We start from the raw sequence: 14,700 nt of genomic DNA on the forward strand, positions 1-14,700 counted from the left end.
AAATTTAGTTTTCTCTAATGCACAAAATGTACCCGCGACATTTTAGTAGGATTTTCTAAATTATTTTCTAAGAAATAAACTTTATTTCAACTTAAATTAGGTTAGAATGTGCAAGTGTTCTTGTAGGTATGTTTAGCTTTGTTAAGAATCTTATTAATCTTAGGATTATTTCATACTGACTTTTTTGGTTAATTTAAATGTTAAGATTGTACAAATTTTAGAATAATTATATGCCTATATAAAAAGCTTTTATTTTGGCTCTATTTAAAGCTAAAAAAATTTAAATATATTTTTTAAGCCCTTTTTGAATTCTCTCTTACCATTTTTTGATTGCTCCGCAACCTTTTTTCATTAACCACTATTAATTTTTTTCTACATCAACTCGAATGGTTCAATATATACATAAAATAAAATAATTGTTAATCTCTTATAAGATATGAATCAAAGCAAAAAATTAGATAAATAAAGATAAACATACAAAGTACACTTCAACTTTTATTTATTCATTATCAAACATATGACTAACAAGCAAAATATCATAAGATCAATCATCACGATCTATGTCATCTAAATCAATCTTAAAGTGATGAAGCAGGCTGCGTAACAGAGTTTCCAACACGAGCTGCTTATTAGTTAACCTTATCTATCCTTTCTCAAGCATGACCAAAGTGTATTCAAAGGTATAGAGGCGTGCACAGGTGTCATCACTTTTCTCTTGCATGTCATGTTGGTTCTTCAATATCTGGTCCATTTTTTTTTCTAAATAAACTCAAGAGAAAAATAAATAAATTAGTATTTCTAAATGCAAGGTTTTCAATAATATAAAACATATTAATGAATCAGCCCATAAATATTGTTACATACACACCTTAAGAGCTATCAAATTTCTTATGTTAACTCAAACACACAAAAAAGTAATCCCTTTATAGAAATTGTACACGTGGTAATCAAGGTGACTATCTAACTTTTCATAAATAATTTTTAACTGAAATTTAAATGGTTACTTATCACATATGATTTTTTTTTTGTTCTTAAAAAAATATAATCTCAGTATAAAAAACTTCAATGGTTTGCTTAACCTAATTTAATATGTTTTAATAAAATTTAATTTTTTACGTCACCATCTAGGGTTTTCAAGAAAAAAATTTTGCTTTCAAGAAAATGAATCTTCATTAAATTACGTCTGACTGAAAACTAAAGGTTTACTTCAACAAACTTAATTTTTATTAAAATACGTTTGAATGGAATTTAAAAGGTTACTTAGCAGATTTAATTTTTAAGTAATTTTTTGCTCTTTAAAAAATATATTCTCTATAAAAAATTGAACGGTTTGAATATAAAAGGAGACTACTTTGCATTGCCTAATTCAATATGTTTGAATAAAATTTAGTTTTAACTTTCTCATGTTTAATTTTTTAAGAAAAATTTTGTCCTTCAATAAAATTATTTTTCATTAAATTATGTTTGACTGAAATTTAAATTGTTACTCACCAGATTTGATTTTTTAAGAATTTTGGTTCTCCAAAAGATATATCTCGTCATAAAAAAGTTCAACGATTTGAATAAAAAATGATATTAGTTCTCCTAACGTAATTTAATATGTTTGAATGAAATCGAACAGAATTTAATTTTTACTCTGTCAAATTGAATTTTTTAATAAAAGTTTTGGCCTTTAAGAAAATAAATTAAAAGTTAAAAGGTCATCTCATTATCTACCAATAAAATAATTGTTAATCTCTTATAAAAACTGATACGATATAAAGAAAATATGAAAGAAATAAAAAAAATAATGCTACTCCAACGAAAGATCCATGACTTGAATGAGGAGGCGAACATACATTTATATCGGATATAAAACTATATGGTAATCCTTGGAAAAGGATATAATAAGTTGAATGATCATGTTCTTAGGTTAAAGGCTCCGTTGAAGGTCCTACTACGTCACTTTGAGATCAACCCTAATGATTAGATCGTGATGAGTGATTTAATATATGATGTTATTGAAATTTTATCAATACAAAAAAACTATTGCTTAGTATATTATTGTTCATATGAAATTTTCTTGTTTATGCATGTCCTTTTGTTCTTCTAATTTGTGTTTTTTTAAAATATATACAGATTCACTTCATATTTTAAGATTTTAGATAAATAATTCAATTTTTCCTCTAATACATCAACAAATCCAATTTTCCTATAAAAGTCAACAAATGTTTCACCTACCTTTTTGTATTTGGCTAATGAGAATAAAACTTTAAAAAAGATTTATTTTCATACGCTACATCGAATTTTCTAAGAAAAATGCAAAAGAGAATGAATATGCGAGAAAAAAAGAGTTTAACTTTAATCTAAATAGGATATGAAAGACTACAAAAATGACTTTAGACATTGTGAAAAGAAACTAATCTATTTTAGTAAGAAAATAAAAGTTTTCTTAAGACTGCATAGATTCGAACACACAACTCAAGTCTCATTAAGTTAAGAACTGACCAACTGGCTAGAACAACATCATCTACCCATTTTTTGTAATTTTAATTTCATTATCTCATCTCCAAGACAACTATTTGTCACACATCAAAAAATCCATTAAAGTCAAAAATAATAACTTTTAAACCAACATTAAACGAAATACATTACTGTCAATCACGAATAAGTGACTTTTAAGTTGGTCAATCTCATCTTATTTTACTCTATATATTGAATGAAATGAGTTTTAGTGTTATGTTAATATGGTCAACACATATTTTGATTGGATCTAACTGATACAGTTATATAGTAAACAAATATAACTGACTTCAAATTTTAAAACTCTTTATTCATTCTAAATATATTGATCAGCTCAAATTGATATTGTTGTATAGTCACAAATTTAATTGACAACTAATATAAAATAACAATTCAATATAATTAATATAGTTACATAGTCAACACATATGATTGACTTTAAATTTGAAAAATCTTTACCCTATATATAGATAATATAGTTATATAGGCAATACAATTAATGACTTTTTAGTTTGAAAAATCTTTACTCTATCTATAAATAAATTTATAGATTTGATAAATTGATATAGTTATATAGGTAACACATAGATTCGAATTCTAATTTTAAAATTATTTATCAATAGATAAATATATAGATTCGACAAATTGATATAGTTATATAGGTAACACATAGATTCAAGTTTTAGTTTGAAGAATCTTTTTTCTATCTGTGTACATAGATTTAATAAGTTGGTATAGTTATATAGTCTACACATATAATTGATTTCTAGTTTAAAAAATCTTTATCTATATATAAATATATAGATTCGATATAATTGATATAGTTATATAGTCAACATATATAATTGACATTCAATTTGAAGAATATTTATTCATTTTATATATACGGATTCGATGTAATTGACATAGTTGAATAGTCAACACATATAATTAACTTTAATTTAAAAATATTTATTAATTTTATGTATATGAATTCGTTCTAATTTATATAGTTATATAGTCAACACATATAATTGACTTTTATTTTGTGAAACTCTTTATTCGTTCTATATATATACATCCGATCAAATTGATATCGTTATATAGTCAGACTTTTAATTGACTTATAATTTGAAATATTGGTTTAATCAAATTGATATCATTATGTAGTCACACTTTTAATTGATGTCTAATTTAAAATATTGATTCAATATAATTGATATTGTTTTATAGTAAACACATATAATTGACTTCGAATTTGAAAAATCTTACTCTTTCAATAGATAAATATATGGAGATGTAGTTATATCGTTAACACGTATAATCAACTTCTAATTTAAAAATTCTTTACTTTATCTATAGATTAATATATAGATTCGATAAATTGATATAATTATATATGCAACACGTAGATTCGACTTCTAGTTTGAAAATTCTTTACTCTATCGATACATAAATATGTAGATTCGATAAATTGATATACTTGTATAGGAAACACATATATTTGACTTCTAGTTTGAAGAATCTTTACTCTATTTTGTAGATAAATATATAGATTTGATATATTGATATAGTTATATAGTCAACATATATAATTGACTTTCTATTTGAAAAACACTTATTCATTTCATATATTTGGATTCAATGTAATTAATATAGTTATATAGTCAAAACATATAATTGACTTTTATTTTTTCAACTCTTTACTTGTTCTATATTTGTTTCTTCGATCAAATTGATATTGTTATATAGTCACACTTTTAATTGACATCTAATTTGAAATATTTATTCAATAAAATTGATATAGTTATGTTGTCATCAAATATAATTGAATTCTAATTTAAAGAATCTTACTCTTCCTAGAGTGGGAGATATAGTTACCTCGTTAATACATATAGTCGACTTCTATTTTTTTAAAAATATATATATATACTCACATATATATTGTATCGATCTATATACATTGAAGTTAAAAAATAATTAGTTTTTAAAAATAAAATATTTTTTTTCAAATGCTTGATGAGGAATAATTTTTTTGAAGACCAACTTTTTTCTCAACAAAAGTAATATCTTAAATTTAAATTTAATTTTCAGACAAAGCTATTAAACTAAAAGTTACAAATTCACCCAGTTAGCACCAAACACGTTGCTATTTTTCTCAAAAAAAAGTAATATGTTAAATTTAAATTTAATTTTTAGTCAAAGCTATTAAATTAAAAGTCAGAAAGTCACCTAGTTACCACCAAACAAATTGATATTTGTCTTAAAAAATGTAACAAGCTAAATTTAAATTTAATTTTCTGTCAAATCTATTAAATTAAATGTTAGAAAATCACCTAGTTACCATCCACCAAATTGCTATTTGAAGTACACTTTTTTGTATTAGTGATAAAAACTAAATTGAGATTCTTTCATCATATAAAATGTATCAAATAATATATTATATGCTTTATTTTTTATATCTTACTTATTTTTTTAATATCTTTTGTCTTGCATTGACTAATACTAATACCTTCCATTTCGCTTATTTTTTTAATAAAATAATAAAAATAATGAGTAAGATACAACAAGATATGCAGGAGCTTAATGAGGACATATTCATTTACCTGATCAGATTGAAATTTTTGTGGAGAAACTTGAAAAGACAAAGAAACAAGATGCGGACCATGTCCGTACACTAGATGATATTATAAGAGTCATTCTTACTCACCTTAAGATCGACCCTTATGATATTTATGTTGATAAGTGATATGCTCAATCATGTTGTTTTTATTAAGTAATATAATAATAAATTATTAATATTGGTTAGCGTTTTATGTAAATTTTTATTTTAATTATTATTTTTTATTTATGTCCTTGGATGGTTCAATTTATTTTTTTTAAAATAATTTAAAAGATGCATGTGAAAATTAATATAGCAAAGAAAAATAGAAGAAGAAGATGAAGTTTGATAAGCCTTTGATATGCCAAAGAATTGCAATATTATCACGTAGTTTGGAAAAATTTTGAACTAAATATTTTAAATACAACTTTATAACACTAATAATATCTTAAAAGTGTAGAATAATTAAGAAGGTAAAGGTATGGTCAAAAGCTTTAGTATCAAACTTGGTCATGTGTCAACTTCATAGTTTTTAGGTCTAGATTTTGATTCCATGCAACCGCGTGTTTACATAAAAAAATTTTGTCTTGGTCTCGATTTAATTTTTACTTTTATTACTTTTGGAATTTGGTAAACCTGTTGTTTTTTGTGGACATTTCAAAAAATTCATAAATATCTCTCCTAACTGTTATTTTTTAAAATGAAACATCATAATTTATTGACAACGAAATGATGAATTCGATCTCAAAGAATTGTATAAAAGTCAGAACAAAAAAATGGTGTGTATCTTGATAAAAAAGAACTAGAAACACTTTAACCATAAATTACAAATCTTGAATATCCCTCCATCTTTTCTCCTATACAATCAGTACTTCTTATAACAATGGAGTTTTCTGTAACTTATTCATCTATCGCGTGACCTCGACCTCGTCCCATGCCATGCCCCCTTATGTTAGAAAACCCTGCCACGGTTGCAACATCAAATATCAAAGCATCCTTATTATTATAGAGATGATCATGGCCCAAGTTGCTGGCGATATTACCAAATCCCCTTGTGTTATAAGGTTTAGTCTTTAAACGGGTAGTACTTGACTTGCCTCGTCCTCGAGATAGCAGAGGATCAAGGATAGGACCAGTACTATTACAATATAATGAGGCATTAGGAAAAACGATACACGTTTTTTCAGCCATAGAATCATCCCACTTTAATAAGTCCTTCTCCAATTAAGCAAGTTTTAACTTTATGTAATCCATCTTGTCTTTTGAGTACATAGAAATATCAGTAATGTGCTCAACAATACCCACCAACTCCCTATATAGTTTGTACTCCTCCGACATTTGTGGGTAACCCCCGGTAAAGAACTTCTTCAAATATGGATGAAAAATATCCTTTCACCATCTCCTTAAAGTGTACCGATCGGGGATAAGGTGAATGTTTACGTGAGCCATTACCTTCGTTATCTGACAACTAGTGATTCTACGTGACTCAAAAGACATGCAATTGCATCTCAGTTATCAACCTTAGGGACGATATTCAACAGTGAATACAGATGTAAAAGTCACTCTGAATCGATCCATCAACAATACTATAATTTTTCAAAAGCCACGAATTAGAATCAGTTGCATCAACCAAAATTGCAATGTACCATTCGATAGATTTCACTTTGAAACATCTTAAATATTTTCCATGTCAGCACATCATTTATTTGCTGTTCCAGTGAAAATTAGTTTCACACCTAATTTTGGTGTACTTGGACTTGTGCTCTTCCCTCAAATCTTTCTCATATTTATCTAAAGATCAACCTCGTACTACTCTACAAAATCTTTTAGAGTGCTCTTAGCATTGGAAAAGCCATCAAAATAGGAATGCATTGCCTTTCTCTGTTGAGTTGATTTCATGTTAGCGGAAAATAGTGACTTAAATAGACATGAACTCGATTTTCCCTCTCAGGGTACATCGTAACCAATGATGAATTGTTCTCCATTCTGTACCTTGTTACAAAATTTGACCATCCAGCTTCAAATTCCATCTTCGTTAAATTGTCCAGCACAATAGACAAAAGTTCATTCTTATCTTGGTTATAATGGATTCCAAGGTCCTTTAATTTCTTTGGAATTTATGAAAAAACATACCTTATGTACCAGTAATGCAGAGTATGAGACAACACATCACTTATAGATGCCCTTATACCATTACATTGATCGGTCCATATGTAAGTAGTGGCAATACGACCCATAGCATTTATAGGCTTACTGAACATCATACAGAATGTCTCTGCTGTTTTGTGCGAAATAAAGGCACAACTAGGAATAATAGATTGATAGTTGTGATTCACACCGACGAATAAAGCAAATAGAATACCACTTCTATTAATGAGATGCATAGTATCAAAGCTAATAATGTCATAAAATTCTTAGTAGGAAGGTTTTGATTCTGGGTAAATCCATAATACATTAATGAATCAACCAAGAATATCTATGTCGAAGGCATAAAAGAAATCACTATCCTTGAGATGCCATCAACAAAGAATTTTCTTAATCACTCAATATTTCTTTAATCATGATCAATCTCCTTGCATTATGTATATAATTCCTACAATCATCCAGCAACCAACCCAAATTCTCAGGCCCACTAACTAGAGCTTCGTGCATTCTAATGTTCTTTGATATTCTAACATTAGCTCTATCATTGGCTTTCAGTGACCTTTTCAAACTACTAGACATGCTCCTATGACCAGCCATAAGTATGGACGCATTGGGATACAACTCGTGTAAGTGATATGCTACCACTTTAGTTATACGATATGTTTCATGAAATCCTACTGAGCAATTAATTCTAGTAGGGCATAATGATCTATTAAATGTATTATACTTTTTTGTTTTCTCACCACCTTTATCACACGTAAATAGAGCATACTTGGAAATTTTGAATTTTTTAATTTTGAAATTTATCTTCTTATAATGCTAAACCCCACATGTTTAGTATGTTCATGGTCAAATGCAAACAATACTTCCAAACTAGAAAATTCCATACTTTATACTGGGCCTTGTATAGGATCATGCATGAATTTATGACTATCCCTAAAATTATTTTCTACACATGCATTTTAATATTCGTTGAGAAGACTATCATCGTCAGACAATTCAAACAATTCCATCACTACGTTTTTTAAATCTTCTGCATCTCTTGTCTCATGTGTTCTTTCATCTAGTTCCCTCAATGAACTAGAAATTGCGTGGCTGCTTTTTGTACTCATTTTTGTCAAAAAAATATGATAATCTATAGAGTTACTATTGATGTTCTTGACCTTTAATAAAGGATAATCAAATGAAAGTTAACTGGTACATTAGTTAAAAAAATTAATTATTAAAATATTTAATGTATTAATTGTTGGCAAGCATAATCACAACTTCCTAAGGACTCTCTTTATAATTAATCATTAAATTAAGTTTTGGAGGTAAAACTAGGATTTTGGAGGGAAAATTAGGTTTTGGGGGGGAAATTAACACCTAATTAAGCTCATGGGTTAAGGGGTAGAAATGTCAATTTACATTCTTTGGATCTTTCTTGGACACATGATTTGGACATTTTGCTTTTTCCTATTCCAAATACATATTGATAAATTCAAATATAATTAGAGGCTCAAACTAAGGTAGGTAGATAAAATTGGTGCATTTCTTGAGCATAAAAAATTGAGTAGAGAAAACCAAGGAAGGAAGTCACCAATATTCATACTTCATTATTTTCATTGAACATTCTTTCTCTTTCTTCCTATTTTTCTCAACTATCTTTCTATGCTCTAAAGTTCTGATCCCTTTCTTTTAAGTACACATAATCTCTTTTAAATCCAAACATATATAAACTGCTCCAACAAATAGGTCCTAGTAAAATTGCATAATTCTCTACTACTATCATGGAACATTTTTGCAACATCTTTGTCTTGTGGATTTTGTTCGTAACAATCAAAAAAGATTTAATCGTGGAGGGTCTAGGAATTAATTGAGGGACAAGGAAAACTCACTCATCTGCTTCCACCAAACATAGTAGTGAAGCTGCTAAAAGAGAACGAATTCAATAAAGTGAAGTTATTCAAAGCAGATCCAGGAGTGCTTAAGGAACTAGGCAGATCAGTTGTTCAAGTTATGGTTGGGATACCTAATGACATATTTGCAACACTCTCTACTAGTGTTCGTGCAATAGAGTAGTGGGTTTAACAAAATGTTTCCGCCTTTATTTTCAAGAATGGCGTCAATATCAGGTTTGTTAATTTGCTTACCATAACTCTAAATCCATTAAATGGTACAATCATTAGCTTGCAATTAAGTTTGCCATTTCTAACAATCTAGGAAGAAAAGTTTAATAAGTGTTGACACGTTCTCCAATCTATATCAGTTTTTTATATGGTTAGGCTTAAGTTTGAGTAATGAATTGAATAATTACAGTAGATTGATATTCGGGAAAAAAAAAATATTTGTAAGAAGACATTCTCAATTTTCTTAGAATTAAAGCTCTGTTATTATTGGCGCATATATCCTTGGTCTCTGCATGCTTTTTCACAAATTAGATATTCCTTAAGAAAAAAATTAATGAAGAAGAAGAAATTATTAGATCGTGTTCATCAAGCATAAAGATAGATGACTTGTATACAAGAGAAGACATTATATTACGTAAATGAGATTGCAATTTCAAAAAAATATGATCTTATTTGTAAACTAAGGTATGATATATATGTTTAAAAATGATGTCTCATTAAGTGATGATGCATGTCTTTCTTTATGATATGTGGCTATATAGGATGTCATCAATCAAGTCACCTAAAAAGAACCATCAGACTATGTTATAGTGGTTGTGGCATTTGTCAAAATATTTTGTGACTGTTATACTAAGGTGTTGTTATATATGTATACTGTCATTTGATGTTTAGGTTTCATCTAGTTATTATAAATAAAAATACACAAAAATAAAGAATTCGTTTAATAATTTTATGTTCCAAAAGGAATGAAGTCATTTGTTAACTAATTTAACAAAAAATAGAAAGAATATGAATGTAAATAAGGTGAACACTACTAGTCTTTCCACATGACAGTAACTGATTGACATTATTTAGATATACAGTTAGTCTTTCCTCATGAAATTATGTATTTTGATAATATGTATACATATTAATATTCTAGTCTTTCTCATTTTAATTGAGAATTAAATTTAGGTACTTTATATTATTAGTTTCTGTTTTGGAGTCCTTTTTTTTCATATCACCATAGTACTTCTTCTCCCCACATGACAAAAATATAATTAGGATAACATATCATTGTTAAGCAGTAATGAAATTATTTACTTTTTTCTTACTATTTTATACACATTCACGTTGATTGTCCTTAGATATGTTACAGAGGGAAATGAAACTTTTCTAAAAGCGTACAGAAACACATTCCTTAACACAACATATTTAGCCCTCGAAATGTGCAAACAACTCTTATCAAAGCAGGCCTAGGGCGATAACTCAAGGTTACAGTTCCAGTTAATGCTGACGTTTATCAGAGACACTAGATTTACCTCTGGTGGGAATTTTAGATCATACATTCATGGTCTCATGATGAAGATTGTTAAGTTCCTAAGTGACAATGGGTTCCTCTTACCATTAAAGTTTCCATCTTATACACTAATATTTTTGAAGCTAATTATGATACCCTCATTTGGGCTCTCGAGAAAAATGGTTTTGGGTTACTTTCTATAATAGTAGGAGAAATCGGCTGGCCCACCGACGGTGATTCCAATGCAAATATTGAGTAGGCTATGACGTTCGATCAAGGTCTACTGGAATAAATTATTCAGGGCATAGGTACCCTGAAATGACCTACACCACAAGAAATTTACCTTTTTGGGATAGTGTATGCAGATGCTAAGAGCATCATACCAAGGAATTTTTATTGACATTGGGGAATCTTTAACTATAATGGAGCAATCAAGTACCAACTCAATTTAGGTACAAACCAAATATTGACAACAGTAAAAAACGTTAGATACTTTGCTAGGAAATGGTGTGTGACGGCCCCTGATGCTAATCTTATAGATCCCAACTTGCCAGAAAATATCAATTATGCTTGTAGCTATGCAGATTGCACTAGCCTTGGATATGGTTCATCCTGTAGTGGTATAGACGTGAAGAGAAATGCGTTGAATGAATTTAATATGTACTTTAAAATGATGAATCAATAGAAGGAGTCATGTGAATGGTTTCATAGTTTGTTGGTCATTACAATAATTGATCCATCTCCTTCCTCTCCTAGTTTTGGTCGTAACTCCTCTAATTACTGATTAGAGGTTATGATTGATATGGGAAGTCATGAGACGAGGGTTAATCTAGGAATTTCTTCAGCTACAAAGATCTAACATTTTTCTCTTATTTTATTTGTGCTAGTAGTTATGTTGCACTACTAATATATGTATTTGACTTGTGAAATAGATGTTTATCGAGTGTTAATGTCCATAATATGATCTCTTATTTCCTTCTACATGCAGCAATATTTATGAATTTACATAATTGCTAATCATGCTTTATATATTTACTTGTTGCTATATGTCATTTGTTTAAACTATTCAGAAACTTGAACTACTTGGTCAAATGCCCACTTTAAAAACTTAATTATCCAAATAAACACACATTATTTTTTGCCAAATGCCCACCAATTAGGATGTTATCAATTTGATTTAAAAATCATACAAGACTCGAACACAAGTCCTCAATAGTATACTTTAGTCCCTCCTATCTAAACTAATATTTTATTTTTTATTTCTAAAAAGTAAAATATAGAACCTCCAAGAAGCCAAAAAGAGCTCCTATTTTTCCATTAAATTTCTCCGATTCCAGTAGATTTTTCAAAAAATTTTACTTCCTCACAACCAAAAACCACCACAAATGTCATAATCTTGCTCATTGCTTCCATTTTACCTTACTATCTTTAAAAATATTTTCGAAAAAATATTTTCCCACCATTTTATATGTTTGAGAAGCTTTTAAAAGCACTTCATAGCTCGTTAGTAAATAGATTCCAGTAGTTTAGATGAACTATAAATTTGTGTCTCCATTCTAGTGGCTAGAAGAGCATTGATAAGAAACAAAATGTTTTCATTCACGATTTTATAGGGATATCTTGTCAGTCATCAACCCATTATAGACCAAGACCTTAATCTAGGATCGACCCATGTAGTTCTATAATACTAGTAGCAAAATTTATTATTGTTGGTGAAGATTATATGAGAATATACGAGGAGATTCTCAAATATTGAAATTGAAAATCTTTTAGTATGAAGACAATTTGTATTGCACTGCATTGCAATTGTTCATATAACAACATAGTTTGTAAGTGTAATTGAGATTTGGGAGTCACCTTGTGACCTAAGCAACTTAGTGATTAGTTATCTAATAAATAGGAGGGAAAAAATTCATCCTACATTCATAATGAATAATAGGTACATGATGTTGTTCCTATTTGATGTTGTTGTTGATGGCTTTAGGCCTACATTAAGGATAAATATAATCTCAAGATTTTTGTAAGAACCAATTAATTCATCACTATCCCTACCCGACCACCACACCCAATAGCCGATGACAACAATTTCGTTGAACATGAGAGCTTGTATGATCATTCAATGAATATGAAAGACCATCTAATGAATATGAAAGATCATTTAATGGATGTAAAATATCTAAATATTTTGAAGAAAAGTGAAAAGAGTGTGGATCGCTTTCAAACCTAACCATTGCTTCTCTAAAGGAACTAATTTGTATAATGGATAAATGTTCAATAGAGAAAAAGAGCTAAAATTGTTACAGAGAAGAGACCATGAGAAAGTCTTCTAATTTTGCTACGTTGAAGAGTTGTAGTAAATCCTTTAAGGTGGAATGTCTATCTCCTAGTTATGCCTGAATTCGTGGGTCCAAAATTATGAATCCCGAGCAGATTTTCCATCTAAAAGTACGTTGGTGATCATAGTTATAGTTTTGAACATGACATGGGAAGCCTTAAGTAAATCTCATCCAAGGTCATTGCCTTGATAACAGTATAGTGATAGAAAGGGTCAAAATACAAAAGAGATCGAGAGGATTATTTTTATGGAGTTTTATTATAGTCCAAGCTATTGAAATTGTTGGAGGGGACGTGATTGCCAAAGAAATAGTTAGAAGAACACCAAAGAACGGGTATTCTTTCTTGCCAACTTTTTTCTACATGATCATTGCTCTTAATGTTGGTTTTACCTATTATATCATTATAACCTAGGATGGTTGTAGGTTTATGAACTACATTTTAGCTTTTGATCCTTACATTAGGGGATTTACCCATATCAAAAAAGTAATTACAGTTGACGACACTTATTTATATTATAAATATGAGGGCATGTTGTTGATAACTGTAGAATAAGATACAGAGAACCACATTTATCCAATCTCTATTTATCTTGTTGAAAAATAGAATGACTCATCTTTGACCTTCTTCTTTGAGAATCTAAAATCTATTGTGGTCAATAGACCATATTTTTTTCATTATCTCTAACAGACACAAGAGCATCGCCAACAATATTGAGAGGGTTTACTATCATGCTTATAATGGATATTTTAGTGAATATAACAAAAAGTCACCAATGTAGAGATTACCTCTATCTATACTACAATTCGACAAAGGCATATTATTTTAAGATGTATAGAGATCATTTTAAAAAATTCAACACAAAATTCCTCGAGGCACCTGTTATACTTGAGCATGAGGTAGGTTTTGAAAAGTGGAGCAGGGCATATTTCCCAGGCAATAGGTATGATATGATTATCCAAAATAGTGTTGAGTTTCTCCACCCTACATTGATGGATGAAAGAAAGTACCCCATGACATCCATATTTAATTTGATTACTAAGAGGCCTGGTGAAAAGTTGCGGGAGAATGCATATGTCCTCAAATCAAAGAAGAATAAATTTATTCCTAGTGTCAAAAATATCTAAAGGGATATTATGACCGAGGACGGCTCGTTATATATGAAAAACATAAATGTGGATGGCAATTATTTCCACATGTTCAATAGTAGTGCTATTTCCAAAGTGAACCTACTAATAAACTTCCGTTCTTGTAGAGAATATGACTTGGTCAAAATACCATCCATTTGGCGTCCACTTTGCGATTGAAGCATGGTGATAATCATGGTACGAGCATCTGTGAGTATTCTTTGCCTATGTATAAAGCTGAAGCATACTTGTTTTCATACGTACGCACACAAACACACATATGTTTGTATATGTGTGTCGTTGTATGTGTGGTGGGGAAGGTAAATTTGTAGTATGTTTCATAATAATTATAAATTAATTATTTATTATATACTTAACTAGATACTCGATTTATAGTGTATACAATTGAAAGAGACTATTGTTAAGCCTAGACTATACATTGAGTCTAGATGAGTTGATAGCCATTACTAGTATATTGTCAAAAAAACAGAATAATTAATTAAAAATATATTAAATTATCACAATTGTACAAAATTAAAGAAGTTTATATAATTCATACGATCATATAAGAGTCCACATAATAAATGGGGATAGTGATCGAAGATGTATGAGGAAGAGTAATAG

General features: G+C 29.0%; 1 pseudogene; it reads left to right on the forward strand.

The window, feature by feature from the left end:
- Positions 1-8,997: 8,997 nt before the first annotated feature.
- Positions 8,998-11,522, forward strand: LOC107876536 (annotated as a pseudogene).
- The last annotated feature ends 3,178 nt before the right edge of the window (positions 11,523-14,700 follow it).

The sequence above is a fragment of the Capsicum annuum genome, chromosome 7 (genome assembly GCF_002878395.1).
Source record: "Capsicum annuum cultivar UCD-10X-F1 chromosome 7, UCD10Xv1.1, whole genome shotgun sequence".
NCBI lineage: Eukaryota > Viridiplantae > Streptophyta > Magnoliopsida > Solanales > Solanaceae > Capsicum > Capsicum annuum.